Source organism: Bos taurus, chromosome 1, assembly GCF_002263795.3.
Source record: "Bos taurus isolate L1 Dominette 01449 registration number 42190680 breed Hereford chromosome 1, ARS-UCD2.0, whole genome shotgun sequence".
In the NCBI taxonomy this organism is placed as follows: domain Eukaryota; kingdom Metazoa; phylum Chordata; class Mammalia; order Artiodactyla; family Bovidae; genus Bos; species Bos taurus.
Genome location: NC_037328.1, coordinates 100525665 through 100552697, shown reverse-complemented (window position 1 = coordinate 100552697; position 27033 = coordinate 100525665).

Here is a 27033-nt window from a genome sequence, read left to right as displayed (position 1 = left end):
TTGCAAATTGGACCATGAAGAAGGCTGAGTGCTGAAGAATTGATGCTTTCAAATTGTGGTTCTGGAGAAGACTCTTGAGAGTCCCTGGGACAGCAAGGAGATCAAGCCAGTCTATCTGAAAGGAAATCAACCCTGAATATTCATTGGAAAGACTGATGCTTAAGCTCTAATAATTTGGCCACCTGATGTGAAGACTGAGTCTGAGCGAACTCCGGGAGTTGGTGATGGACAGGGAGGTCTGGCGTGCTGCGATTCATGGGGTCGCAAAGAGTCGGACATGACTGATCGACTGAACTGAACTCAACTGATGTGAAGACTCATTGGAAAAGACCCTGATGCTATGAAAGAATGAGGGCAGGAGAAGAAAGAGGCAACAGGGGATGAGATAGTTGGATGGCATCATTGACTCAATGGACATGAGTTTGAGCAGACTCCGGGAGATGGTGAAGGACTGGGAAGCCTGGCTGTTGCAGTCCACGAGGTCATAAAGAGTTGGGCACAACTTAGCGACCGCAAAACAACAACAACATAAACTTGGTTATAATCTTCAAATAACATGGAAAAACATTTTTTTTCTTTAAATCTAAAAAAAGATTGTCCCTTCTCTCTCTGTTAAAATATTTGTATAGACATTTGGTTAAATGTTTTATAGAATGTTAATGCTTTCAGTGAAAATCCATCACAGATCAGATTAGTAACACTAATTGGCCATCCTGTAGTCAGACTCAGCAAAATGATCAGTTATTAAATAAACATAGTAATTTAGCCTACTGCTAAGTCTCAGAGGAAGCTGTTTATAGTTGAGTCACTGTCCATTTATGGATACAGTGAATACATTTATACGAATTGTGTACACTATTCTACTATAATAGAACTATCCTGAGCTCACAATTTAAAATCTTTTATGATGATGTGATTTCATGTGATCAAATGTTATTATGTCTAACAAAGTACTGTATTCCTATTATTTTATATTTATAGTACTTATTATAAGTATCTGTGTGTGACTTAATACATCTAAAATAAAATTAAGGAACAAACTAACATTTAATATAAACATTACTAATATGTATGAAACCCACATACATTTTCTCTCCAGACATAAAAGTTCATTAAAATAGAAAAATTATAGAGGCAATGGTACAAAGGAATATATGACACAAAAAGATTATCGTGCATTTTTTGTTAGAATTATGATTGCATGTTTACTTTCTTTATTTTCAAACCATAAGGACCTTTTAAACTGGCAATTCATTTTTTTCTTTTAATTCTGGAAGTAGGATATTTTACTTAAATAATTTTATTTATATTTTATTATTACACAAAGACAGGCGATAAAGAGCCAAGTATTTCTTTGGGATAAAAGACAGAAAATGTTGAGAATATATCCAATCCCAGTAAAATTTTTGCAAGTTATTTTTGCTTTGAGAATAGTTCTTTACTTGATTAGCATAAAATATAATACTTAAGAAAACCATCAGGATTTTTTCCAACACAAGGAAGAAGCATTATTGAAACTGAAAAGAAATTAAAATTTGAAATGTCTTAAAAACAGAAACACTAAAGAAGAACTTTTGAAACCCTAATCACAGCATTATGTAATATTTTTTCCCTAATAGACCAAATGGAATTATCCTCTTTAAAAGTGTTTTATTAGTACTACTGTTAGAAGCAAAAAAGCATGTTGTAAAGTTTGACCTTAACATAAAGCAAAAAGAAAATATTTCAATGGTTATCTCAAAAAATTCAGCAGTATGTTTCTAATACATATAATGATGGCATATTTAGAGAACATAGACTTTAAATCACTAAAAATCATCAAGAATAGAAAAGTAATTTCCATTGAAATTGTTAAATTGAAATTAAGGGACACGGGTAAGGTGCAAGGAAATCAAGTTGTTATATTTTATTACATCTTTGTTTTTATTTTTATTGATATCAATAGCATTTGAAATAGAAATGATTCTGACACTTCATGAATTTGGTGTCTCTGCTGATTATTATATTCAGGAGATACAGGTTTCACTGAATATAAAAAGAAACGCTAACAATTTATTTGAGCACTCTGTATTTCTGTGTTGACACAATAATATTTCATTAAACAGAACAATTATCTTCTGCTGCCTTTTCCCTGACCCTCAAGTTTATCTTAATTTGTTTTAGATTTTGAAATGAAAGGAATGCAAATACAAAGATGTTGAAATGTGGGGTTGACTAGAGTGCATTACAATTTGCTTTCAGCTCCTCTATAAAGCTTTCCTTGGCCAGGCTAGGCTGGAGATTTGTCACTCCTCTGAACTCCTAAAGCACCTGATGTCTTTTTGTATTATTCATTCAGTTAATGTGTATATGTCTTACAATATTTTAATAATAGAGTCATACTAGTTCACACAAATGTTTCACAAATTAACCTGGGGTCTGCAAAATAACCGCTAGAGTCTAGAAAAGATAGGTATTATTTATCCCCACTGTGAGGATGAGAAAATAGAAGTTTACATATTTTCTCAAGGTCAACTGACTATTTAGGTGGCTGAGGCTGGCCTGAAATCCAGAATTATTGTCCATGGTATTATAAAACATTGTAATATTATTTAATTATTATATTTAGGTAGAACTTTAGAATCTCCAACTGGGATTTTTAAGATCTACCACCTTCTTAATTTTTCCTACTTATTATTTTTTCTCATTTTTATTAATTATTAATACTACAAAAGACCTTGCATTAAAAGTGTCATTTATATGTAATACATGCAAAACTAGTTCTTAGAGAGATTGCATGACTAGCCCCAAGGTTATGGCACCAAGAGCACAGAGTCACTACTAAAATTTAGTTATTCTGACCATTTCCCTTTACTCTATATATCACCTTTTGGTGGGGAATGCATAGCACTATCAGTAAATCCCTCCTTGGACGTCAACAATGGCTCAGCAGTAAAGAATCCACCTGCCAGTGCAGGAGACATGAGTTTGATCCCTGAGTCTGGAAGATCCCCTGGAGAAGGAAATGGCAACCCTCTCCAGTATTCTTGCCTGGGAAATCCCATGGGCTACAGTCCATAGTGTCGCAAAGAGTTGGACACGACTAAACAACAACAAAATCCTTCCTTATACTTTACAGAATATATGCATGAAGCAAGTATTCTGTAAGCTCTGAGTAATTTTATTTAATTAACTTTCCCTATATACTTGTAAATACATAAATGTAAGTATATATATATGTTTATACATATATGCCTATTTAAATACATAGATATTTAAATAAATGGAAAGACAAGCTGACCCATGCTATTTCAGAAAGATTCCTCTTTATTTCTAAAAAATAAATAAATAAGTAAATAGAAGCACCTAAGATGTGAATCATAAGAAAGTGAATCACAAGAAAGAAAGAACATGCGTAGAAGAGCATGTGGCACACATAAAAATAAATTTACTGAATTGAATTGAATGTCTGAATTTAAAGTACAGATTGTGCTGTGTGCATGCATATCTTAAGTCACTTCAGGTGTGTTTGACTTTTTGCAACCCTATAGACTGTAGCCCATCAGGCTCCTCTGTCCACGGGATTCACCAGGCAAGAATACTGGCAAGGGTTGCCATGCCCTCCTCCAGGGGATCTTCCCAACTCAGGGATCAAACCCCAGTCTCTTATATCTCCAGCATTGGCAGTCAGGTTCTTTACCACTAGCACCACCTGGGAAATACAGATACCAAAGTGTATAACTGCAAAAGTAATATGGTTTAACAGACAGAAAAGTATAAACTTTATTCACCATATAAGATATCCAAACACAGAAAAGGAAACTCATCTTGGGTAATCTGATAATATATTTGACTGAAAATTGACATCAGCTACTAAACTGATATGCAGATATGCAGATGACACCACCCTTATGGCAGAAAGTGAAGAGGAAGTAAAAAGCCTCTTGATGAAGGTGAAAGAGGAGAGTGAAAAAGTTGGCTTAAAGCTCAACATTCAGAAAATGAAGATCATGGCATCTGGTTCCATCACTTCATGGGAAATAGATGGGGAAACAGTGGAAACAGTGGCTGACTTTCTTTTTTGGGGCTCCAAAATCACTGCAGATGGTGATTGCAACCATGAAATTAAAAGACACTTACTCCTTGGAAAAAAAGTTATGACCAACCTAGATAGCATATTCAAAAGCAGAGACATTACTTTGCCACCAAAGGTCCATCTAGTCAAGGCTATGGTTTTTCCAGTGGTCATGTATGGATGTGAGAGTTGGACTGTGAAGAAGGCTGAGCGCCAGAGAATTGAAGCTTTTGAACTGTGGTGTTGGAGAAGACTCTTGAGAGTCCCTTGGACTGCAAGGAGATTCAACCAGTCCATTCTGAAGGAGATCAGTCTTGGGTGTTCTTTGGAAGGAATGATGCTAAAGCTGAAACTCCAGTACTTTGGCCACCTCATGCGAAGAGCTGACTCATTGGAAAAGACTCTGATGATGGGAGGAACTGGGGGAAGGAGGAGAAGGGGACGACAGAGGATGAGATGGCTGGAGGGCATCGCCGACTCAATGGACATGAGTTTGAGTGAACTCTGGGAGTTCATTATGGACAGGGAGGCCTGGTGTGCTGCAGTTCATGGAGTCGCAAAGAGTCGGACATAACTGAGCGACTGAAATAAACGGAACTGAACTAAACTGATAATCTCAGTAGATGTTCCTGTAAGTCTTAGTGTGTATACTGACAAATTAACCCTGGATAATTTCACAAATATTCATGAAGTGCTTACTATATGCTGAGTATTTTAATATGCTACCCTTATATTGTTCTGTAGGGTAGATATGAACTCAATTTATGAATGATGAGCTGACATCAAATTTTTAGATCTGGGCTCTACAACAAAGTGAACACTAGCTGAATGTGGCTACATGAATTTAAATTTTTATTAACTAAATTAGAAACAATTAGAATTTCAGTTTATTCAGTCACATTAGCAACATTGCAACATTACCATTGCTACATGTGGTTGGTGGCTGACATGCTGGACACTGCTGCTGCTGCTGCTAAGTGACTTCAGTCGTGTCCGACTCTGTGCGACCCTATAGAAGGCAGCCCACCAGGCTCTCCGTCCCTGGGATTCTCCAAGCAAGAACACTGGAGTGGGTTGCCATTTCCTTCTCCAATGCATGAAAGTGAAAAGTGAAAGCGAAGTCGTTCAGTCGTGTCCAACTCTTAGCGACCCCATGGGCTGCAGCCTACCAGGCTCCTCTCTCCATAGGATTTTCCAGGCAAGAGTACTGGAGTGGGTTGCCATTGCCTTTTCTAATGCTGGACACTATAGATAAAATAACTTCCAAGAATCACAGAAAATTTTATTGTACAGAACTGATCTAGATATCATAGTTCTTCAAGCATCAGGGACTCAGGAATGTAATTTTCTGTTAATGTACTGGTCTGCATCCTCACGTGAAATAACCCTATTAAACATTTCTTTCAGTTCAGTTCAGTCACTCAGTCGTTTCAGACTCCTTGCGACCCCATGAATTGCAGCACGCCAGGCCTCCCTGTCCATCACCAAATCCCGGAGTTCACTCAGACTCATGTCCATCGAGTCAGTGATGCCATCCAGCCATCTCATCCTCCGTCATCCCCTTCTCCTCCTGCCCCCAATCCCTCCCAGCATCAGAGTCTTTTCCAATGAGTCAACTCTTCGCATGAAGTGGCCAAAGTACTGGAGTTTCAGCTTTAGCATCATTCCTTCCAAAGAACATCCAGGACCAACATTTCTTTAGGAAAGTGTTTTCTCTAGCACTCTCTGGTGGAAAGAATCAAGGATCATGTCAGGGGTGTAAGCACTCAAATTTTGGTCAAGAATAATCCTATAATAGGTATGAAAGCCTCAGGCTATCATAGCAGGAAGGCCCAGTAATTGATATATAATCTAATAACTCCCCTTGCACTAATGACATAATCATTAAGCAACTAGCTTTCCAACAGAGAGAGGATTTTGCTCAGTCATCAGGATCATTCAGATCTGCATAATAGTTACATAGACTATAATTCTGTAATTTAAATTTTTTTAAAAATTCTTTCAAGGCTAAGATGTTGTGGTACCCATAGATATAAAACAACTGCATAGAGTAAGTCTATGGTATCTGCTAATTCTGACATACAGAGAACAGAGTCTGATAGTCAGTTCAATACTGATTTCTTTCTGTTCCTCATAAAAGAAAGCATGGCTTCATGTACCTATAATTATGCTCTCAATCAGTTTTCCTATTAACACACAAGGTTTAGAACAAAACAATATTTACACAACTGTAAAGGAAACCCAGTTAACTCTCTAAAAATATGAATGAATAACCAAGATATTCAACATCTGAGGAATTACAGTCACTTGAAAGACAAAGGTCAAGATGAACTAAAAGAAAATGTGATGAGAGAGATTAGAAATGGAATAAAAAATAACTTTAAAAACTCTCTAATGTAATTAGATATAATTGAGAGGATATGATATCTACAAATAAGAAAGATGTGAACATACAGAAATTCTAAGATATTAAAATATTTTGTATATTTATTGCATATTATCCCTGCATTGAGTTTTTTGTTTTGTTTTTATGAACTACAGTTTATTACCCTTAAAATCAGGTCAGTCTCCTCTGTTCATGGGATTCTCCAGGCAATAACACTGGAGTGGGTTCCCATTACCTTCTCCAAGGGATTTTCCCTACCCAAGGATTGAACCCTGGTCTCCTGCATTGCAGGCAGATTCTTTGCCATTTGAGCCACTAGAGAAGCCCACCCTTAAAGTCCTGAAATTTCAAAATAATTTGTTTATGATTTCTCTCTCTCCTCTTTCACTATTAAAACTGAACAATAAGCTGAAGAGTAGGAAATTTGAAGTGCATATATAATTAGGCAAAGCAATTATATCCAAAAAATAAAAAGAACTCTAAATCAATGAGTCTAAAACTGGATCTAATAATCCAAATAACCATTCATAAAAAAATGGATAAATAATGTACTATGAATTATATAAGGGAATAATACACAGCAATAAAATTTTCATATATTTTCAATAACATTGATGAATCTTTAAAACATTATATTCAGTGAAAGAGCCAAATAAGTATATTTTATGATATTTTACAAATTTTAAAGCAAAACTAATCAATGATGATATAGGTTAAAATTATAATAGAGAAATGCTGATTAGAAAAGGACAAAAAGTTTAAATTCTGATGTAACTGAAATATGTGTGCTGTGTGTGTAGTAGCTGGGTACACAAATATTTGAAAATTGATCACACTGTAAGGTAAAGATTTTTTCATGTACTACATGTAAATTATGCCTTATTAATGAAAAATGACACTTATGCTAAATACATTATTAATAATAAGACACCAGAGATTTTCTTTTTTATATATTTCTTTAATTTTTAATTTCTTTCTGTTCATATTTAATATTAGGAAAATGAAAAACTATAATTTTTTATTTTAACATTTTTATGAATGTTATCCACAAGAGACTCTCACATTTGTATTTTTCTATTTCACATTTAAAATTAATTTAGTACCTTCATAATCTAACTTAAGTAGATAGGTAATATTCTATTGAAGAGTTGAATTAGAAATTCACCTACTAATAATGGATATTTTGGTTATTAGTAATATTTAATACAATGAATGACAAGTGTACATTTTCCTGCCTTTAGCTTTCATAGTTTTCCTTTATTTCCTATTGTTAAATTCTAACATTACATTAAACAAATACAGATTATAAACATTCTTTTGGCCCTCTACATCAATTACAGCAGGTATAGGAAACATATCATAAAGTTTGTTATATCCTTAGGATAGTATATGCCATATGGTGAACATATTTTTGGTGTGGTGTTCAGTTGTGTCAGACTCTTTGCAACCCTACAGACTGTAACCCACTGAATTCCAGACTCCTCTGTCCATGGAATTCTCCAGAAAGGAATACTGGAGTGGGTCACCATTTCCTTCTTCAGGGGAAACTTTCTGACCCAGGGATTGAACCCACATCTCCTTGTCTCCTGCATTGCAGGTGGATTCTTTACTGCCGAGCCACCATTAAAGAGAGAATGCTATCAAAATGTTTTCCACAGATGTGTGCTAATGAATATTGCATATTAATATCAGTTGATATTCATGACTTTCTATGCACAAATATCTGATTGATTGACTGTTTATATTTTGTTAGATAATATTCATACATGGACATTAGGACCCTGCCCTGAAACCTGTACTTCTGTGGGTATCATGTTTTTCAGTGACTTCGAATTTTTCCAGTTCAATTCTAGTTCCTGGGCCTGGAAGAGGCCAGTAGCGCCACTCACGCAGGATGCTTCAAGAGATCTCTGCACTTCACACCCCACATCTAATCTGTCAGCAAATCTTGTATTCTCTACCTTCAAAACAAATTCAAGTTGCTGAGACCAACCGTTCCTTCATCAACCTTCTTCTCACATTCTGCTTCACTAATTTTAAAAGTATGAATAAGATTATCAGGAACTACCAAGGCATGCTGAAGCATTCAGAGGCTACAAAATTACTGGAATCAATTATTAACATAGATATAAATGAGACAGGGTTTTTGTAAAAGCTGGCTGAGGAAAGCTGAAGCTTTAGGAGAGGGCTGTTGGAATAGATCTGTGCTCTTCATTAGGGAAACATAACCACTGGCAACCTATGGCATGAATGAAAAAAATAAAAATACTCCAATATCGTTCTCTTCCAATTTGCTGACTTCCTGAAGGTGTTTCCCATTTTAGAAACTATTATTGTTGTTGTTCAATCACGCAGTTGTGTGTGATTCTTTGCTACTCCATGGACTGCATCATGCCAGGCTTCCCTGTCCCTCACCATCTTCTGGAGTTTGCCCAAGTTCATGTCCATCGAATTGGTGATTCTGTCCAACCATCTCATCCTCTATTGCCCCCTTCTCTTTCTGCCCTCAGTCTTTCCCAGCAGCAGGATCTTTTCCAACGAGTTGCCTCTTTGCATCAGGTGGCCAAAGTACTGAAGCTTCAGGTTCAGCATCAGTCCTTGCAAAGAGTATTCAGGATTGATGTCCTTTAAGATTGATTGGTTGATCTCCTTGCCTTCCAGGAGACTCTCAAGAGTCTTCTCCAGTACCACAGTTCAAAAGCATCAATTCTTTGACACTTCACCTTTGTTGTCTAGCTCTTAAAGCTGGACAATAGAAACTATAACAGCTCAAAAGGCAAAGAGACTCATTTTAAATAACTTTCTAAGGAACAGATCAGGGCAGAAGATTAAGTCTGGAAGGCAACAAAAACTAACCACTCAATATACCTAATTTTATGTTACAACCATACATGAATCACAGAGTAGATAATCCTTTCATTCAACAGTTACATACTGGATGGCAACAACTGGGCACTCTGTTCACATTGGGGCATAGTGGTAAACAGGACAAACCATGTACCTTCTCTCACTGAAACTACATTCTGTTGTGGATAAAGCCATTCAGCAAATTATCAACAAACATATAGTATCATGTTTTATGTAATACTGATAAGAAGACAAGTGTTGAAACTCAAGAATATTTGAATGAAATGTGGCAAAGGAGTTGAACTTTGAAAATAGAGGGGAGAAATGTTCTAGGCATAGGCAACTACAAGAGCTAAAGGCTCTTGAAATTTTGTAGAATCAATGACTAAATATTATTTTTATATTATACTGAGCTACTCTTTCACAAGTATTATTTCATAAAATCTTCACATTGGTAAAAGAAAATTATTATATTTACCTAATCCATAAAGAGTATGAGTGATGTTTAGTATGATGCCTGTTATAGTAAGAATTCAAGAAATATTACAGATATCTCTATTATTTATGCTTTTATTATTATTACTATTATATTTAATATTATTATTATATCTCAAGGTAAAGGCTAATTTTTGTTGGCATATAATTATCTCTGAAGGATTTAAACAGAAAAAAAAGGAGGGTAATAATATGAATTATTTTTGACTAAATATGTACATATAGTGAAACTATATTCTAAATAGCATTTCCTTTTAGGATTAAATTGAGTAGCTTTCATAAAAGTAAGTCAGATCACATATATTTAATAAAATTGTATGGCTTGAGTTGGTCACTAGTAGCTTTGTTACAAAACACAAACAATTCTAAGCAATTTAATCAATTCCAGGTGTCATCAAGCATTAAGTTAGCTGCCGACAGTTTAGACTATACAAATATTCTTGGAGTACAAAGACTACAAAGTCCAAAATTGTCTTTTCTAATAAAAACAATTACATTTTATATGATAAGACCACAAACAAGCTTCTGATTACCACTGAGTCATGCATTATTGAAAAGCAATTATTCTTAGTATTTTCCACGACATACACCCATAGCCTTCCTGACGCTTCGTATTTCCTCTCTTTTCTCTTAATGTCCTGACATTATTTTCATTCTTTTCTGTAACTGTCAAACTCTGTTGTATTCTCTCACAGTACTTTTAACAATTACTTTTAAGTCAAGTCTATTAATGCTTAGAGATTATGGACTAAATTTACTGTTATGACTTCCCAGGTGGCACAGTAGTAAAGAAAATTCACCTGCCAGTGCAGGAGATGCAAAAGACTTGTGTTGGATCCCTGGGTTGGGAAGATCTCTGGAGTAGGAAAGGGCATCCCACTCCACTATTCTTGCATGGAAAATCCCACGGACAGAAGAGACTGACAGGATACAGTCCATGGGGTCACACAAAGTCTGACATGACTGAGCATACACACACACATATATGCACACACACACACACACATATATGCACACACACACACACACACACTACTATCTATTCATGGATATAAATTTATATGTGGCCTCTTACCCAATTGGCTTATGATCCATTGAAATAAACTGTGAAATATTTTTTCTGATTGCCAAATAATCATTTCTCTCATTCTATTTTTGCAGTATTTCAATTTGGAAAGACTCCTTTGAGTTGGTAAGAAATAGATATGGTGAAATAGCATGAACAATAACAATAACCTCTAAGGTCGATTTTCTATTTTATTGGCCACTAAGGCAATGGCACCCCACTCCAGTACTCTTGCCTGGAAAATCTTATGTACGGAGGAGCCCGGAAGGCTGCAGTCCATGGGGTGGCTGAGGGTCGGACACGACTGAACGGCTTCACTTTCACTTTTCACTTTCATGCATTGAAGAAGGAAATGGCAATCCACTCCAGTGTTCTTTCCTGGAGAATCCCAGGGACGACGGAGCCTGGTGGGCTGCCATTTATGGGGTCGCACAGAGTCGGACACAACTGAAGCAACTTAGCAGTAGCAGTAGCAAGCACTCCATTATGGCACCCCACTCCAGATTTTCTTGCCTGGAAAATCCCATGGACGGCGGAGCCTGGTGGGCTGCAGTCCATGGGGTCGCTAAGAGTCAGAAACGACTGAGCGACTTCCCTTTCATTTTTCACTTTCATGCATGGGAAAAGGAAATGGCAACCCACTCCAGTGTTCTTGCCTGGAGAATCCCAGGAACGATGGAGCCTGGTGGGCTGCTGTCTAGGGGGTCGCACAGAGTCGGACACGACTGAAGCAACTTAGCAGTAGCAAGCACTCCATTGGAGGAAGACATGCAACTTTCCCCAGTGTTCTTGCCTGGAGAACCCCATGGACAGAGGAGCCAGGTGGATTATAGTCCAAAGGGTTGCAAAGAGTTAGACATGATTCAAGTGACTTAGCATGCACACACAAGCACTCCATAGTTATAATCATTTATAAGTTAACCCTTTTGATAGCATCATGAAATAAATAACTTTGTCTACTTTAGAGATGAAAATACGGAGGGCCTGAAATATTAAGTGCCTTTACTGAATCACAATCCTAAATAGTAGAGGACGATAGATTTGTACTAGTGGTTTATCTGACACCAGAGCCCACGCATTTAAACAGAGGTGAACTAAGTAGAAATATCAAGAACAGAAATGGCAGCATATGCACACATTCATCCAACAGTTCAACAAATGTTTTATCTTTATTTTGATTTCTGAAGCATTAATTTCTTAAGTGCACTTTAGTGATGTAATTGATGCAATCTAAAATATTAATTACAGAGAGAAATCTCCAAAGTAATTACTCCGTAATTTTTACTCTAGTGAAATGAAAGTAACCATGTGCTTAGCTCTTAGTTCCTCATTCGTGTTCAAGTCTTTGAGATTCCATGAATTGTAGCCTGCCAGGCTTCTCTGTCCATGGGGATTCCCCAGGCAAGAATACTGGAGTAGGTTGCCATTCCCTCCTCCAGGGGATCTTCCCAACCCAGAGGTCAAACCCAGGTCTCCCATATTGCAGGCAGAGTCTTTATATCTGAGCCACCATGAAGTCCAAAAGTAACCATATCTTTGTCTTAATGTTTTGTCTTATTTTTTTAATGGGCTAAAATAAAAACTGCTGCTATTTCTCAAGCCTGGAAAAGATGATAAAACCGTTTTGAAATTAATCATTTGCATAGATTATATGTAAAATAGTCTTTCATTGTTCATTTTTACTTTTTCCTAAAGTACAAATTTTCTGTACATTGCCTTTGCGATTAGACTTCTTGTTTCCAGAAAGAAGTTTGTAAACAGTATTTACATGCTTATTATTTCTGAATTTTCTCAGATTGTATATATTATTTTTTATACTTAAGTGTATTTTTCAGTGCTTTTCAAGTATTTCTAATTTGAGGGTGAGAGGGATAAAATATGGATTTAAACAATGACAAGTAGTTGCTACTCATTTTGAGAATCTGTTAAAAATTAAAGAAATATGTCTTTCAGAGTGTATGGAAGAAAGAAAATTCAGAAAGAAAAAGAACAGCATTTAAGAGACCAATCTGGAAAATAACTTAGTTCTTCAGGATAGGCAAATTAGATACATTTTATTGAATATTAGTTTATGTCAGTCCTCTTTGAAGAGGGAGAAGCTATCCCACGTTGAGGTCAGGAAGGGCAGCGGTGAGGAGATACCCCTCGTCCAAGGTAAGGAGCAGCGGCTGTGCTTTGCAGCCATGAAAAGATACCCCAAGCCCAAGGTAAGAGAAACCCAAGTAAGATGGTAGGTGTTGCAAGAGGGCATCAGAGGGCAGACACACTGAAACCATACTCACAGAAAACTAATCAATCTAATCACACTAGGACCACAGCCTTATCTAACTCAATGAAACTAAGCCATGCCCCTGGGGCAACCCAAGACAGGCGGGCCATGGTGGAGAGATCTGACAGAATGTGGTCCACTGGAGAAGGGAATGGCAAACCACTTCAGTATTCTTGCCTTGAGAACCCCATGAACAGTACAAAAAGGCAAAATTATAGGATACTGAAAGAGGAACTCCCCAGGTCAGTAGGTACCCAATATGCTACTGGAGATCAGTGGAGAAATAACTCCAGAAAGAATGAAGAGATGGAGCCAAAGCAAAAACAATACCCAGCTCTGGATGTGACTGGTGATAGAAGCAAGGTCCGATGCTGTAAAGAGCAATATTGCATAGGAACCTGGAATGTCAGGTCCATAAATCAAGGCAAATTCGAAGTGGTCAAGCAAGAGATGGCAAGAGTGAATGTCAACATTCTAGGAATCAGTGAACTCAAATGGACTGGAATGGGTGAATTTAACTCAGATGACCATTATATCTACTACTGCAGGCAGGAATCCCTCAGAAGAAATGGAGTAGCCATGATGGTCAACAAAAGAGTCTGAAATCCAGTATTTGGATGCAATCTCAAAAACGACAGAATGATCTCTGTTCGTTTCCAAGGCAAACCATTCAATATCAGAGTAATCCAAGTCTATGCCCCAACCAGTAACACTGAAGAAGCTGAAGTTGAATGGTTCTATGAAGACCTACAAGACCTTTTAGAACTAACACCTGAAAAAGATGTCCTTTTCATTATAGGGGACTGGAATGCAAAAGTAGGAAGTCAAGAAACACCTGGAGTAACAGGTAAATTTGGCCTTGGAATACGGAATGAAGCAGGGAAAAGACTAACAGAGTTTTGCCAAGAAAATGCACTGATCATAACAAACACCCTCTTCCAACAAAACAAGAGAAGACTCTACACAGGGACATCACCAGATGGTCAACACTGAAATCAGATTGATTACATTCTTTGCAACCAAAGATGGAGAAGCTCTAAACAGCCAGCAAAAACAAGACCGGGAGCTGACTGTGGCTCAGATCATGAACTCCTTATTATCAAATTCAGACTGAAAATGAAAAAAGTATGGAAAACCACTACACCATTCAGGTAAGACCTAAATCAAATCCCTTATAATTGTACAGTGGAAGTGAGAAATAGATTTAAGGGCCTAGATCTGATAGAGTGAGTGCCTGATGAGCTATGGAATGAGGTTCATGACATTGTACAGGAGACAGGGATCAAGACCATCCCCATGGAAAAGAAATGCAAAAAAGCAAAATGGCTCTCTGGGGAGGCCTTACAAATAGCTGTGAAAAGAAGAGAAGTGAAAAGCAAAGGAGAAAAGGAAAGATATAAGCATCTGAATGCAGAGTTCCAAAGAATAGCAAGAAGAGATAAGAAAGCCTTCCCCAGCGATCAATGCAAAGAAATAGAGGAAAACAATAGAATGGGAAAGACTAGAGATCTCTTCAAGAAAATTAGAGATACCAAGGGAACATTTCATGCAAAGATGGGCTCGATAAAGGACAGAAATGGTATGGACCTAACAGAAGCAGAAGATATTCAGAAGAGGTGGTAAGAATACACAGAAGAACTGTACAAAAAAGATCTTCATGACCCAGATAATCACGATGGTGTGATCACTGACCTAGAGCCACACATCCTGGAATGTGAAGTCAAGTGGGCCTTAGAAAGCATCACTACGAACAAAGCTAGTGGAGGTGATGGAATTCCAGTGGAGCTATTCCAAATCCTGAAAGATGATGCTATGAAAGTACTGCACTCAATATGCCAGCAAATTTGGAAAACTCAGCAGTGGCCACAGGACTGGAAAAGGTCAGTTTTCATTCCAATCCCAAAGAAAGGCAATGCCAAAGAATGCTCAAACTACCACACAATTGCACTTATCTCACACGCTAGTAAAGTAATGCTCAAAATTCTCCAAGCCAGGCTTCAGCAATATGTGAACCGTGAAGTTCCTGATGTTCAAGATGGTTTTAGAAATGGCAGAGGAACCAGAGATCAAAGTGCCAACATCCACTGAATCATGGAAAAAGCAAGAGAGTTCCAGAAAAACATCTATTTCTGCTTTATTGACTATGCCAAAGCCTTTGACTGTGTGGATCATAATAAATTGTGGAAAATTCTGAAAGATATGGGAATACCAGACCACCTGACCTGCCTCTTGAGAAATCTGTATGCAGGTCAGGAAGCAACAGTTAGAATTGGACATAGAACAACAGACTGGTTCCAAATAGGAAAAGGAGTTCGTCAAGGCTATATATTATCACCCTGCTTATTTAACTTATATGCAGAGTACATCATGAGAAACACTGGACTGGAAGAAACACAAGCTGGAATCAAGATTGCCGGGAGAAATGTCAATAACCTCAGATATGCAGATGACACCACCCTTATGGCAGAAAGTGAAGAGGAACTAAAAAGCCTCTTGATGAAAGTGAAAGAGGAGAGTGAAAAAGTTTGCTTAAACTCAACATTCAGAAAATGAAGATCATGGCATCTGGTCCCATCACTTCATGGGAAATAGATGGGGAAACAGTGGAAACAGTGTCAGATTTTATTTTTTGGTGCTCCAAAATCACTGCAGATGCTGACTGCAGCCATGAAATTAAAAGACGCTTACTCCTTGGAAGGAAAGTTATGACCAACCTAGATAGCATATGCAAAAGCAGAGACATTACTTTGCCAACAAAGGTCCGGCTAGTCAAGGCTATGGTTTTTCCTGTGGTCATGTATGGATGTGAGAGTTGGACTGTGAAGAAAGCTGAGTGCCGAAGAATTGATGTTTTTGAACTGTGGTATTGGAGAAAACTCTTGAGAGTCCCTTGCACTGCAAGGAGAACCAACCAGTCCATTCTGAAGGAGATCAGCCCTGGGATCTCTTAGGAAGGAATGATGCTAAAGCTGAAACTCCAGTACTTTGGCCACCTCATGCAAAGAGTTGACTCATTGGAAAAGACTCTGATGCTGGGAAGGATTGGGGGCAGGAGGAGAAGGCGACGACAGAGGATGAGATGGCTGGATGGCATCACTGACTCGATTGATGTGAGTCTGAGTGAACTCCGGGAGTTGGTGATGGACAGGGAGGCCTGGCATGCTGCGATTCATGGTGTCGCAAAGAGTCGGACATACTGAGCGACTGAACTGGACTGAACTAATGTGTCAGATATGGAAAGCATGGCTTGGTTGAAAAATAAGGAAATTTCCCATATAATAATTTGTAGACTTGAATATATTGTTTACTATAGGATAAAGACAATTTTCCATAATTTTCGTGATATTGCAGGAATTCATAGGGCCTGGCCTCCATCTTAGGATAGTTCATGCTGATCATGCTCCGCCACCTTTCCAATGGACTCTGAACTCTGTGTTTAGTGCCTATGAAAACAACAGAAGGATAAGACCCCCTCCAGATAGGGGAACCTTGAAGATCATATCTAGGTTACTCATTGCCTAAGAGAAAACATACACTAATCACCCCTTCCTCCACACAGGCCATAAATTTTTCTGTATCTATCGGAGTGTAACCTCATGTTTATTGATTTTTGGCTAATTGTTTGACTGTTTTAGCACATAGCACGTGAATGATGGGGTTATTGGGAGTGTATTGTCCTTGGTTTATGTAAGTCTCAAGGAATTTGGAGTGGTGGATTCAGAAATGTACACGGAGATTTTCACAAAGGTCAGGGTCCTTGGCTAAGAGGAGACTGCCTTGGGCCCACCGGTGTAATAAACTGCACTCCACTATCTGCATTGTCCTTCTGAGTTAGTTTGTTTCCCGAAACACATGGCTACAACAATAATAGCTTTTCAAAATTTCATTTATCAAGCTAGATTGTTTTTCAACTTCTCACCAGTCCTCTAACGTTCATTCCAATAGGCAATTTCATTTGTTTACCCAGAGAATGAGCAATATGCTTAGTCTCTATCACCTACTCCTGAACTTGGATACAGTTATAGCTATTCAGTTCAAGCACAATTATAATCATAATAATTCCAACATTGTTCTTACATGGATTTTATCATTGTAGGTAAAGCCTTGGTCACAGCAGGATTGAAATTAAGCCAAGCTATTCAAAAGTTCAAGCCAGAAGTATAGGTACTTATGTGAATGGTATTTCTACTCCCCATAAAACTAATAAAGCTGTCAAGGAAAACTACTAATGTCCCCAAAACACTGTAATCCCAGAAATACTATGAGGTCAGTAAGATACTAAAAGAAATATCTCTCCTAATCTTTTTGAATATTATTGGCATGGACAGTAATAGCCACAGCAGTTTTCTACCACGCAGGGCCCACCAGTCTCTCATTAACTCCACCCCTGCACAATTATTATATCTGGCTAGTTCTCAGCACCCATTAGCTACATCCATTTAGATATTTCCTAGCTATTTCTGCAAATCTACTGATCCAGAAATAGGAATGATAGGAGATAATATGTCATACTGGTACTGTAATGCTCAAAATCAAGCTTATGCAAGTTGCAGTATACACAAAAAGGATGCTGATAATAGTATATACTCCACTAATAAATTTTTATATATAAGGTGGTTCTGAGACTTAAAAAAAAAAAATCAGGTTGCAGTTGTAGAGACTACACAAAGATCTCAACAGTGAAATATATGAGAATCTGTGCCCACTGACCTTCAATATAAAAGATTTACCAAGACCTTAGTTGACAGGTGTGAGGGATAAGGGCAATCCCTTATGATGCAAATATATGTCTGTTTACTTTCAGGTTAGTTGTAATTACCTTTTTTGTTCCTGCTGCCCAGGTCAAATTCTTGAGGCAGAACCTTCCTGAAATTGGAAGGAGATTGTTCACATTTAAATTTCTTGATAATAATGCAGTCCACATGACATCCTGATTGCTACCTGATCAGACTGAGCAGAGGACCTGGTTAAATCATGCTCTGAGTCCTAAGCAACAAATTATGAGATACTAAATGCTGTGTGTTTTAAGCCCCTACAGTTGAGGTAAACCATTATGCAGCAAAAAAATAACTAATTCAAGGGCCATCTTTATAAAAAATGATGCAGAATTTAGAACACAAAATTAGATTAAAAGGATTTCCACTTAGAATGAAGACAAAAATTGCAAAAATTACTAATTTTATTTTTATATATTTATTTATTTAACTTTACAATATGATATTGGTTTTGCCATACTTTGACATGAATCTGCCATGGGTGTACATGTGTTCCCCATCCTGAAGCCCCCTCCCACTTCCCTCCACATCCCATCACTCAGGGTCATCCCAGTGCACCAGCTCCAAGCACCCTGTATCATGCATCAAACCTGGACTGGTGATTCATTTCACATATGATAATTTATATGTTTCAGTGCCATTCTCCCATATCATCCCACCCTCGCCCTCTCCCACAGAGTCCAAAAGACTGTTCTATAAACCTGTGTCTCTTTTGCTGTCTCACATACAGAGTTATCATTACCATCTTCTAAATTCCATATATATGCATTAGTATACTATATTGATGTTTTTCTTTCTGGCTTACTTCACTCTGCATAATAGGCTCCAGTTTCATCCACCTCATTAGAACTGATTCAAATGTATTCTTTTTAATGGCCGAGTAATACTCCATTGTGTATATGTACCACTGCTTTCTTATCCATTCATCTGCTGATGGACATCTAGGTTGCTTCCATGTCCTGGCTATTATAAACAGTGCTGTGATGAACATTGGGATACACGTGTCTCTTTCAATTCTGGTTTCCTTGGTGTGTATGCCCAGCAGTGGTTTTGCTGGGTCATATGGCAGTTCTATTTCCAGTTTTTTAAGGAATCTCCACACTGTTCTCCATAGTGGCTGTACTAGTTTGCATTCCCACCAACAGTGTAAGAGGGTTCCCTTTTCTCCACACCCTCTCCAGCATTTATTGCTTGTAGACTTTTGAATAGCAGCCATTCTGACTGGCGTGAAATGGTACCTCATTGTGGTTTTGATTTGCATTTCTCTGATAATGAGTGATGTTGAGCATCTTTTCATGTGTTTGTTAGCCATCTGTATGTCTTCTTTGGAGAAATGTCTGTTTAGTTCTTTGGCCCTCTTTTTGATTGGGTTGTTTTATTTTTCTGGAATTGAGCTGCAGGGGTTGCTTGTATATTTTTGAGATTAGTTGTTTGTCAGTTGCTTCACTTGCTATTATTTTCTCCCATTCTGAAGGCTGTCTTTTCACCTTGCTTATAGTTTCCTTTGTTGTGCAGAAGCTTTTAATTTTAATTAGGTCCCATTTGTTTATTTTTGCTTTTATTTCCAATATTCTGGGAGGTGGGTCATAGAGGATCCTGCTGTGGTTTATGTCGGAGAGTGTTTTGCCTGTTTTCCTCTAGGAGTTTAATAGTTTCTGGTCTTACATTTAGATCTTTAATACATTTTGAGTTTTTCTTTTGTGTATGGTGTTAGAAAATGTTCTAGTTTTATTCTTTTACAAGTGGTTCACCAGTTTTCCCAGCACCACTTGTTAAAGAGATTGTCTTTACTCCATTGTATTTCTTGCTTTCTTTGTCAAAGATAAGGTATCCATAGGTGTGTGGATTTATCTCTGGGCTTTCTATTTTGTTCCATTGATCTATGTTTCTGTCTTCATGCCAGTACCATACTGTCTTAATGACTGTTGCTTTGCAGTATGGCCTGAAGTCAGGCAGGTTGAGTCCTCTGGATCCATACTTCTTTCTCAAGATTGCTTTGGCTATTCGAGGTTTTTTCTATACAAATTGTAAAATTATTTATTCTAGTACTCTGAAAAATACCATTGGTAGCTTGTTAGGGATTGCATTGAATCTATAGATTGCTTTGGGTAGTATACTCATTTTCACCATATGATTCTTCCGATCCATAAACACGGTATATTTCTTCATCTATTTGTGTCCTCTTTGATTTCTTTCACCAGTGTTTTATAGTTTTCTGTATATAGGTCTTTTGTTTATTTAGGTAGATATATTCTTAAGTATTTTATTATTTTTGTTGCAATGGGGAATGGAATTGTTTCCTTAATTTCTCTTTCTGTTTTCTCATTGTTAGTGTATAGGAATGCAAGGGACTTTTGTGTGTTAATTTTATATCCTGCAACTTTACTATATTCATTGATTAGCTCTAGTAATTTTCTGGTGGAGTCTTTAGGGTTTTCTATGTAGAGGATCATGTCATCTGCAAACAGTGAGAGTTTTACTTCTTCTTTTCCAATCTGGATTCATTTTATTTCTTTTTCTGCTTTGATTGCTGTGGCCAAAACTTCCAAAATTACGTTGAATAGTAGTGGTGAAAGTGGGCACCCTTGTCTTGTTCCTGACTTTAGGGGAAATGCTTTCAATTTTTAAAATGCTGACAAGTAGCACAAATACCTCATTAGTTAGAAAGGTAACATAATTATTTTTATTAACTATTGGCCAAGTTATTATGACTCTTACATCTATACTTTTGGCCACAACCTCTTTTATAAATTCATGTCAGGATAGCTTGATAATATTTATTCTCTGTACACTGAAAAGAAAAGTAATTCAAGTTTTTACTATGATTGATCAAAAAATTTTCCAACGTTACTTATATAAAAAGTTCATGCCAGCTTAATAACTTTTAATAGGTGATGTTGGCTTTCCCTGGTGGCTCAGATGATTAAGAATCTGCCTGCAATGCAGAAGACCTGGGTTCAATCCCTGGGTCAGGAAGGTCCCCTGGAGAAGGAAATGGCCACTCACTCCACTATTTTTGCCTGGAGAATCCCATGGACAGAGGAACCTGGCAGGCTATAAGTCCATGGGGTAGCAAAGAGGTGAACATGACTCAGTGGCCAACAACAACAAAATAGGTGATGTTATGTACAGGACTTACTTTTCATGCTAAAATCAGCATATGCTTTCGGAATTCTCTGGCTGTTCAGTGGTTAGGACTCTGTGCTTTCACTGCCCTGGGCTCAGGTTCAATGTCTGGTGTGGGAGCTAAGATGCCACAAGTGGTGGCTGCCCAACCAAAAAATGAAACAAAACAAAAAATCACCAATAGGTAACAATGAAAAAGAGCTCCTTTAATCACCATTAGAAGAAATGTTTATTTGTCAACTGTGTGAAAAATGATGAGTTACTTAAAAGATATAAAATATATTTAAGCTTATCTTCAGAGGAAAGCTCAATAGCTCACTATTTTTTTTTTTTTTTTAGTTTTAACAAAAAGGTTAAATTGTTTTCCAGTTTAAGACTTAGGCAAAAAGAAAAGTCAAACAAGGCATTATTTAATTTATGTTAAGTTTAGAAAAAAGATATGTGTCAAGGTTTTTCAAGAGGTTTTTAATGTTTCAAAGTTCATTAAATATGTTGTTTACTTGAAACATCTTTTTAAATAGAGAATCACTAGTATAGTTCATTACTAAAAAAGAAAAAATATTTTAAGATTAGAGATATGAAAGAGAATATAAAATCAAAATAAATGAGATCATTTTTAGAAAATTTATTCTAAATCTATGTTAAAGTTTGAAAATAACTCTAATATTGGCAAGATGAATTTTTTCAAAGAATGAGGAGTTATATATCAACACATTTCTTAGAATATTTTTTTGCATTGATGGATTATAAATAAAAATAATAGAAGTTTTAGCAATTTTTAATATTCATTCTTCCCCCTTTCCTCAATTGAAAGAAACCCTTTATTTGGGAAAATATGCAAGTTTGACCTCTGTTCTTCCTCACAAAATACTTCTATATTTTCTGATGTATTTGGACATTTCACGCCCCCCACTCAGAAAAAAGTATGGGAGGGAAGAGAGACTGGGTGCAGAAAATTTCTAAAACAGCTGGAGTCCTTGCATGGTGGCATAATACCTTGGGACTGGTAGGCTCTGTGTACTTTTACAGGATCTTCAGACAGGGTCAATATGATTCTCTGATATTTTGTCCAGAAGGAGAGATGTTTTCATTAGTCTGTGCTTACGTTTTCTTCCTCAGTTGGGCAGAGAACAGCAGGGACACCCTTTGTAGACTCCAGTCAGTATCACCTTGAGCAACTCACTGGGGCTGCAGGATCTCCTTCAAGATTTTGTTTTGTTTTGTTTTGTTTTTCCCACAGCAGAAACACTGAACTGATTCTGAGTTAGGAACTCAGCTTGTTCTTTCAGAGATTTTGGGACCTTTTAGTGTGAATCATTCCATGGAGTTGTTTGGGCTTTCTCACAACATGGAAGCTGTGTTTTAAGAATAAGTTTGGCAAAAAATTAATAACAGTTCTTCCTGTCCCATAGCCCTAGATCTGGTAATATACACACAATCACTTCCATCACATAGTGTTTGATCAGTCACAGAGCCTTCCCAGATACAAGTAAAGAGAAGATAAATCCTGTCTTTCAATGAGAGAAATTTCAAAGTACTAAAATGACCTTTAGTCTTTCCTAACAGATTTATTCGGAGAAGGCAATGGCAGTCCACTCCAGTACTCTTGCCTGGAAAATCCCATGGACAGAGGAACCTGGTAGGCTGAAGTCCATGCGGTCGCTAAGAGTCGGACACACTGAGCGACTTCGCTTTCACTTTTCACTTTCATGCATTGGAGAAGGAAATGGCAACCCACTCCAGTGTTCTTGCCTGGAGAATCCCAGGGATGGGGGAGCCTGGTGGGCTGCCGTCTATGGGGTCGCACAGAGTCAGACACGACTGAAGCAACTTAGCAGCAGCAGCAGCAACAGGTTTATTTCTCTTCAACATGTGAGATATCTATAAGGAAGAATTCATTGTCATTAAGGCAAACTTACAGTTATAAGTGACCAAGATTCCTTCCATTTTCTTACTCTTTCATCCTTTCCTTCTTGTTGTCCAAAAATGCTAGCAGGAAGGAAAAGGAATAAAGAGGAATGTATTTCTGCTCTTTAATCATAGTTACTAAAAATTCATAATGAGTCTTCTACTTATGTACATATAGCTATTCCTAATTACAAGGGAAATTGGAAGATTTTATTCTAGAAAGATTTCTACTTAGTTAAAATCAGGGGCTTCTGTTACGTAAGAAAACAGAATAAGTAGGAGAAAATCAGTAGCTTCTGCTACAAGATACATATTTACATCTATTCTGAGAAAAGAATAACATTTTATGAGATTTTGGGGTATTAATTGAAATGTATTTGCAGTCAGATTTAATTTAGATAATTAAAGTAGAAATGGATTTAGTCAAAATATTAGTTAGCTAATATAATTCTTTTTAGTGCTTAGTGAGCCATGTAATCAATCAGAAGAGATGTAGCTAGGAGAAATGTCTAATCCCCTCACAAGACAATTCTGGTAGAAATCCCACTTAGCCCCACTGTCAGACACTAGAGTCTTTGCCAAGCTATTGCAGAGAAAATCAAGTGACTACATGACTATCTTTGCCAGAAGACTCAGCCTTCATGTCCTTTTTCTTAATTCTGAGAAGGTGTAATGACTTAAAATTCTCTATACAACCTAGTTGCAAAAGCTGATGGGAAATGAAGTTTTTAGTCTCAGTTTGGAAAAAAAGAGGATTCCAAATGAAGAGAGATACTAAAATGGGAAGGCTATATTCAAAATACCTTGTGTATACAAGCGACATCTCTCATTTTATAAGGTATACATGACCCACTAAAATTGAAAAAAAAAAATAAAACTCTTTGCACTATTTCTTTGAAGACATAAAAGCTTGAGTAATCATACCAATAAACTAAAATAAATTAAAATCATCCCAAATAAACTAAAATAAATTAAGAGAAGATATATTTGCAATAAGTTAGACACTGAGAGTTTGTATTTTAAATTGTATATCTTTTTACAAATGAATAAAAATACAATACTTTAACAAAATAGATAAAAATGTATTAATTGCACACATCTAAGCATGAACAACAAATGTGAAAAAAATCCCATGAAAGTAAATTAAAATCGATTAAAACTGTCTTTGTACTCTCCAGTAACTAAAAAAATGCAAATTATAGGAAAAAAAAAAAACTAGGCATGATTTTATTTTTAATATTAAAATCTCTACTTCCTACAAAAATCAGAAATACTATGCTTGGTTTGGTGATTTATTTCATTATAATATAAAAACAGCTGAATTACATTGAGAAAAAACTATTGGGCTTAAAGCTAAAATATCTGAGTTCAAGTATCCTTAGTCAAAGTAAGTCAAATTAGTAAAAACTAATTTGTAAAAACTAATTTCTTACTTTGAGTTTTGTGATGTTCAATTATATGTCTAAGAAAATGTGGATAACAAAAACTTCCTTATAAATTTATTAAACTCAAAGAACAGACAGAACAGTTTATGAACAGTTACTGATATATATTAAATGCTTCATTTTTTTTCCTTTTATTCTTTGTAACAAATGCACACTGCTTTCAGTTCACCTTCATTCCCACAACCAAACTCTTACAAAATCCTATTGACCCCAGATTTATTCATTCTTTCATTTCAGTTTCTTCTTCCATTATCCTAGCTTAGTTCCTTTCACTTCATTGGTGATCTCCATTCCCAGAAGCTCTCTCCCCTTTAATATACATTGCATTTCATCTCAAGATCAATTTTATACAACATAGCCATGGCAACAAACTTTATTACTTAGAAGGTGAAGCTTGAAATATGTTGGCTGACATGTCAAATCCACCCTTATTTGGTCCTGATTGAATAAATTATCTTCTGTCCCACTACGGTTCAAGATAAAACTCCCTTCCATTCCAATGAAGTTAGATCTTTCAACACTTCCCAAGTGCAACATGCTCATACCTATGCTTCATTTTATACACTCTTGAAGTAAATTAGCACTTGCACTGTGTAGACCTTCAACGAGTGTCATTTGCATTGAATTTGGCAAGCAATTAATAGTTTCCTATTCAAAAATTCAATGAATTTTTTCCTTGGAAGAAAAGCTATGACTGACCTAGACAGCATATTAAAAAGCAGAGACATTACTTTGCCGAAAAAGGTCCATCTAGTCAAAGTGATGGTTTTTCCAGTAGTCATGTATGGATGTGAGAGTTAAACTATAAAGTTGAATGTCAAATTATTGATGCTTTTGAACTGTGGTGTTGGAGAAAACTCTTGAGAGTCCTTTGGACTGCAAGGAGATCAAACCAATCAATCCTAAAGGAAATCAGTCCTGAATCTTCATTGGAAGGCCTGATGCTGAAGCAGAAGCTTCAATACTTTGGCCACCTGATGTGAAGAACTGACTCCTTGGAAATGACCCTGATGTTGGGAAAGATTGAAGGCAGGAGGAGAAGAGGACGACAGAAGAGGATATGGTTGGACGGCATCATCAACAACTTGATAAGCATGAATTTGAGCAAGCACCAGGAGTTGGTGATGGACAGGGAAGCATGGCATGCTGCAGTCCATGGGGTAGCAAAGAGTCATACACGACAGAGCAACTGAACTGAACTGAATGGAATAGTTTCCCAAATTGCATATTTGCATACTGGATAGAAGGGAGAGCACAATAATTATTCTGGAGGGGGTAATTGTTTTATGTGTGTAAATGTCTTATAATCTCCATATTAGAAACGTTCAAGACACATATGATTAAAAGTTAAAATAATATGCTACTAAAAATTAAGTGAAACATATTCAAAGATCAAGGGATAGCTGACAGTTCTATTTTGAGTCATAATTGATATCTTTGTGTTTTCATCAATTGTTTTCTATGGATAAATTTATTTGGTATCTAAAGCCTAGACAGATTTTGTTTAGACCTATTAAGGCAAATAGCCAGTACCTCCATTATCTATTAGCTCTAATATTTTTTAAAGAATTGGAGGAATTTGATAAAGATATTGGACTTCCCAGGTGTCACTAGTGATAAAGAACCACCTGCCAATGCAGTGGATATAAGAGATGCACATTCATGTCCTGGATCAGGAAGATCTCCTGGAAGAGGGCATGGCAACTCACTCCAGTATTCTTGCCTGGAGAATCCCCATGGACAGAGGAGCCTGGCAGGCTACAGTCCATGGAATCACAAACAGTCTGACACTACTGAAACAACTGAGCACACTCACACAATAAAGATATTAGAAGGCAGAAGCCCCACCTCAGACTTTGCCAGTTAACTGGGAATTTCCTTAATGTTGAATATGAGGCCAGAAAGACTAAGTACTAAAATAGGACTAGTACCTTAGCAACTGCTATCAGATGAGATGATGGAAATGGGCATATTTAGCCAAGTGTGAAGAATGGCAAATTGTAACAAAGCAGAAAGAAAACAAAGATTTACATCACTGACATATGATCCCCAGTTTTCTAGTAAACAATGAGAAACTCTCTTAGGCATGAGAAATAGTGTCTCTTGAATCAAAACAGACTCTAAATATTGATTTTAAAATTATTATCTTCAATAAGCTGTCTTTCAAAAAATGAAGAACTGGGTTTAAATGGCATTACATATAATGACAAAGCCAAACAAATGAAAAAATATACATATTGTTTTCCATCTTTGAGGAGCTGACATGTTATTCTTGTTTGTTTCTTTATTTCTATTATTTTATTTTGTTTGGGTTCATGAGGGTATTTAGGCAATTTCCTCTGGTTCTCCATAGTATAGTTAGCAAATAACACCTTTCTCTTCATTGGTCTCTCAGCAACAACCGTAATCATCTGACTTTGGACTGACACTATCTAGGAGAAAATATCTAGGGAACAAAAGTAAATGAGGTAACATAGCATCATGCATTTGACCATAATAATAAAGGAGAAAAAGACTTACTCTAAGGTATGCAGACTTGGGAAAATACACAGTTTCACTGATATTCTTATTTGTCCAACACTGGTATTAGTTTCCTGGAGATTAGCTTAATAAAGTAGCACAAGCTGAGTGGTTTAAAAAAAAATACAGAAATTTATTATAT